The sequence below is a fragment of the Camelina sativa genome, chromosome 10 (genome assembly GCF_000633955.1).
Source record: "Camelina sativa cultivar DH55 chromosome 10, Cs, whole genome shotgun sequence".
Classification (NCBI taxonomy): Eukaryota; Viridiplantae; Streptophyta; class Magnoliopsida; order Brassicales; family Brassicaceae; genus Camelina; species Camelina sativa.
In genome coordinates this window covers 23,514,153-23,519,472 of record NC_025694.1, presented here as the reverse complement: position 1 = coordinate 23,519,472, position 5,320 = coordinate 23,514,153, and positions in this window count along the sequence as shown.

Below are 5,320 nucleotides of genomic sequence, written 5' to 3'. Positions count from 1 at the left end.
TTAAAAAAAAAAAAAAAAAAAAAAACAACAACATAACAAGGTTGTGTTTTCACAAGAAATAAAACTCAAGATTGTGTTTTTCTATTTTCCGAATTTCCAAGTTCAATGGTAAAGGGCGGTAAGTCAAGAAATAAATCAATTGTTGACAAATTTAGATATATAGATAATTATAAAATATATAACAATTAGTACACACTACACACCCAAATTAATTTTATCATTAGTCAACAATTTAGAGATATATAAATAGAAATAAATCAATTGTTGACAGTTTATATATAGTCTTTAGAGTAGTTTAGTAATCATATAACGGCAGATCATTGACGATGATCTTGTATCTTTTGAGTCAGATTGAAAGTCTTTGGTAAAATTTTCATTTGAAAACGATCACGATGGAAATCAACAGCATCATTCAAACGCAACATGTAACAATAAATTCGAAGTGACACTTAATTCAATGGTTAAATACTTCACCATACTACTACATTATGACCATAAAGAAAAAATTTGGATCCGTATTCCTATGGGTTAAAGGTGAACATGGTGTAAATTATATGTAAAGTTTAACTGTCCTTTGTAAATTTGTGTATATGCCAGCCTAAGACTCTCGGACAAACCTGCTATCATCTGTTATTGTACCTAATATGCTATAACGTATCTGCTATTTAAATGTCATCGTAGACATGATTATTTAAAATTTGCCATTATACCGTAATGGGCCCTTCTCAAACGAGTAAGAGCAATGCCACATACAAAAAAAATATTCATAATGAGACATATTTTTAGCATAGCTTCTGTGGTTAAAAGGAGAAAACGATATCTTATAATTTTTATAAATTACTTTTTTATATTTTTATATCTTATATATATAATGGTCATAAAAATAAAACATTATGTGGAAAGTAGTTTAATTGTTCAGGTGAACTGTTTCTTCATAGATTTGCTTCTTTGTTGGCACGCAACAACAACTCTTGGTTCCAATTCCAATAGATCGACACAACCATGTATTATAACCTTGTGACTTGCACAACTGCTCACATTTCACAGGGTCAATGCACGGTCCATTACAGAAAATATCTTCACTGGTTGCTTGTTCTGCAAAGTAAATAATTTAGTTAGAAAAGAAATCTAATGTCTTAGTAATATAAAATATAATAATAGTTAATGTCGAAGTTGATAAAGAAAGCTACAACATAGCTTAGAGACTATTCAAGAAAAGTGAGAAAGTTTGATTAACCTATAATGAGCAACAACAAAATTATTGTGATGGTACTCACAACAACTAAAGAATTGATCTTTTTCATAGTTTGTTTTTGGGTTCTGAAGTATTTATTTGTTTGTATAACGTGTGTTATATGTACTCCTATGGTTTTTGTTGATGAATTTCGTTGAGATCTAATAGGTCCTTTATATAGGTAACTAGTTACGTTACATGAACTCCTAAAAAAAATGTAACAGATACTTTGAACCAATTGACTCTTTTTGGAATTTTAAAAATCAACTCTTGAAAGTTTGACCAAGGATATATTACCTAGTAAGTTTGGTAGGATAAATTAATTTACGAAAATAAAATTTAAAAACTAATCTGCCATCAAGTTAATTTGGTAGAAAATGATTCTAATGTTATATGACTTTGACTAATTGTATGTAAAAATATTAAAACGCTAAACGAAAATCTTAGGGCGATGTCCAGATATTTTTATTAAAGCAAATAATAGAATGAAGAGAGAAGATGAAAAAAGAAGATATGTTTCTATATTGAGCAAAGGGAGAAAAGTTTCTAACACAAAAAGTGACAGGTGTCACTAATTTATCGGTGAATTTATTAGAAAAAATAAAAATAAAAATATTTTAATAAAGTTTTTTTTTTTCTGAGCAATCATCAACGTTTCTCATGCAGATGGAGAAGTTTTTTTTTTTTTGACAAAATTTAAGAAAAACATATTAATGTTGTGAAACTAGAGAATTCAAAGGTGTAAATCTCTTGTTCATATTAATAGAATCGAATAGAGGTTATATATATATAGTGATAACAAAGGCTAAACATAAACCGACTAGGAAATAGTAAATCGGCCATGGGCCATCGACTATGGGTCTTACACATCATGACACATAACGGGCCGGTTATGTAAGTCCACTCTAAGTGTTTTACAACACTTCCCCTTGGATGACATAACCGTGCTAATGCTAAGGGATCAATGCAATACGCTTGGGGGTGCTGCCTCATTAAAACCTTACCAGGAAAACCCATTGGGACAAAACCATGGTGAAGGAAAAAGAGTACAGCACGTATTGCTCCCCCTGTTCTAAGCATCACTGAAAGCCTTAAGCCTCCACATTCCAATCTGATGCGTGAGTTTCTTGAATGTTGTTGTCGGCAATGATTTGGTGAAGAGATCGGTTGAGTTGTCACTAGATTGAACTTGAACCACTTGAACTTCTCCGGCCTTTTGTAATTCATGTGTGAAGAAGAACTTGGGTAATATATGCTTCGTCCGATCTCCCTTGATGTAACCTTCCTTGAGCTGTGTGATGCAGGCTGTATTGTCTTCGTATATAACTGTTGCTGAAGCAGTATGTTGTTAGTGCTAAAAGTAGACAATGTCTTCTCTAGCAGCTCTTTCTCGGTTACCTTAGTACCACACAACCTAAGGAGTGAGACAATCCTAAAAAGCTCTGAGTTATACTCATCCACGGATTTGTAATCCTGGATCCTTAGGTTTTTCCAATCAAATTGAGCCTTTGGTAGGAGCACCGTCTGTTGGTGTCCGTATCTGCGTTTAAGCTCTGTCCAAAGGTCAATAGGATCTTCTATGGTGAGGTACTGATTCTTGAGACTCTCAACAAGGTGATGGCGCATATGCATAATGGCCTTGTACTTTTGCTTGTCAGTGCAGTCAGAATCTTCCTCAATACATTCAAACAAGTCCTTTGACTTCAGCATGATTTTAGTATCCAATGCCCATTGCAAGTAATTGTCTCCAGAGGCATTCAAGGCAGCATAGTCTAGATTATTGAGCCTTGCCATCTGCATAATACGGTAATAGACAACCTTTCATTAGCATGCGGTAATGAGACTGATCCATGCAATCACTTAATAGGACATGCAGTAATGAGACCGAAACATGCCAAACCCATAGGGTCATGCGGTAATGAGACCAAACNACAAGGTGATGGCGCATATGCATAATGGCTTTGTACTTTTGCTTGTCAGTGCAGTCAGAATCTTCCTCAATACATTCAAACAAGTCCTTTGACTTCAGCATGATTTTAGTATCCAATGCCCATTGCAAGTAATTGTCTCCAGAGGCATTCAAGGCAGCATAGTCTAGATTATTGAGCCTTGCCATCTGCATAATACGGTAATAGACAACCTTTCATTAGCATGCGGTAATGAGACTGATCCATGCAATCACTTAATAGGACATGCAGTAATGAGACCGAAACATGCCAAACCCATAGGGTCATGCGGTAATGAGACCAAACCATGCCCATTGTTTTCACTTAAATTTTTGTGGTTTAATTCATGCATGCAAGACAACAAACCTAGATAGGTATTAGCATGCAATAATTTCCTTGTTCTTAAATAGTTTTGAATTTTAGTAATTTTCATTTTTACTAGATTGAATTTCCTTTTTCTTAAACATTGGATAACAACAAAATTTTAGGAAATATTTCTTAATCCTTTAAGATAATAATTATAATTAATTTAGGAATTATCCAAATTTATTTTATGCAAACACATGATTATTTCCGATTTTAATTAGGATTTTAGGGTTCTTATGCATCCAAAATTTAACAACAATTTATTCAATAATTTCTTATGCAAGTTTCGATTTTAGTTTCATGGATGCATGCATAATCAGATTCTAACAATCCTAGAACAAACAGTTTTTCTATTTTCTATATGAATTTCGGATTTTAATGGTCTTAGTTCTAGGTTCTTATGCATCAAGCAAACAATCATAATCGGATTTTAATCATAGCATAAATAGTTTAATTGCAATCAATCTATACAACCTATAACAACCGATTTTTAAAGTTTTAAAGTTATAGGGTTTAAGGTTTTTGAAACTTATGAACTTATTTGTTTGATTGTGTACTTGTAGATTTAGAGTTCCATTAGATTTAAGATCAGATTCGATTTCATAGGTTCTAAGAGGGTTTGATTATTGTTTTACCTTTCACCTATTAGGGGTTGAACTGGATTGAACCGGGAGCTAAAGACCTCGGTTGTACTTTTCTCGATCACAAACCTCGGACTAGGTAGGAGGAAGAAATCTGATCACGAACTCGAACTGCTTCTCGAACAGGAACAGAACTCACCCCAGACAGAAGCAGACCACGAACTAGTATGGATCACGAACAGGGAACCGGACCACCGAGAGTTTTGGACTATCGCCGGGTTTGGACGAACAAGAGGAGAAAGCGGCGGTGGTTTAGGGTTTTAGGGTTTCTCAGCTGGTGTTAGAGCTTCGTGCTGATAACGTGTTGTGAAACTAAAGAATTCGTAGGTGTAAATCTCTTGTTCTTATTAATAGAATCGAATAGAGGTTACATATATATAGTGATAAAAAAGGCTAAACCTAAACCGACTAGGAAATAGTAAATCGGCCATGGGCCATCGACCATGGGCCTTACACATCATGACACATAACGGGCCGGTTATATAAGTCCACTTTAAGTGTTTTACAACAATTAAAACTTAATTATAGATATCTTGTTTTTTTTGTAATTTATAATCTCCTACGATTCTTTTTGGTCAAAAATTTTCACCAACTTTAAACCTATAATACACAATTGCTTTTCTTGAAGTTTACAAATTATAGTTATATACTTATAACTAATTAATATTGGGTTAAAAAACTTAAAGATTTGATATTTTTGAAACAATTTTTTTGGTTTTTAAAAATTGTATTAATGAGTAATGGAAGGAGTAGTAAATAACTTATTATACTTATATTGTAGTTTCGATCTTAACAAACCTGTCATGCTCGAGCATATACTTCCGAATGATTCATCAATCATCATTACTTGTGTAACATCGCCACTTTTTAGTGGGCTTTATGTCCACTTCTGTTTAATGGGCCTACCTCATTTAATGGGACAAGGGAAAGCGCACTGCGCTTGGTCCTTTCGAACCGGTTCTTTATAAACCTGGTGCAAATGGCTTTCGATAGTTGCATTGTAAACGGGCATCCAATAGATTCTATTCATAAAGAAATAGATCAGTAGTTTAGGAATGTATGCTTGCTTTTTTTTTTTTTTCCTTTCATCCTTTCATCGGAAAATCAACAACCTAATTCAACTCACTTCTTCT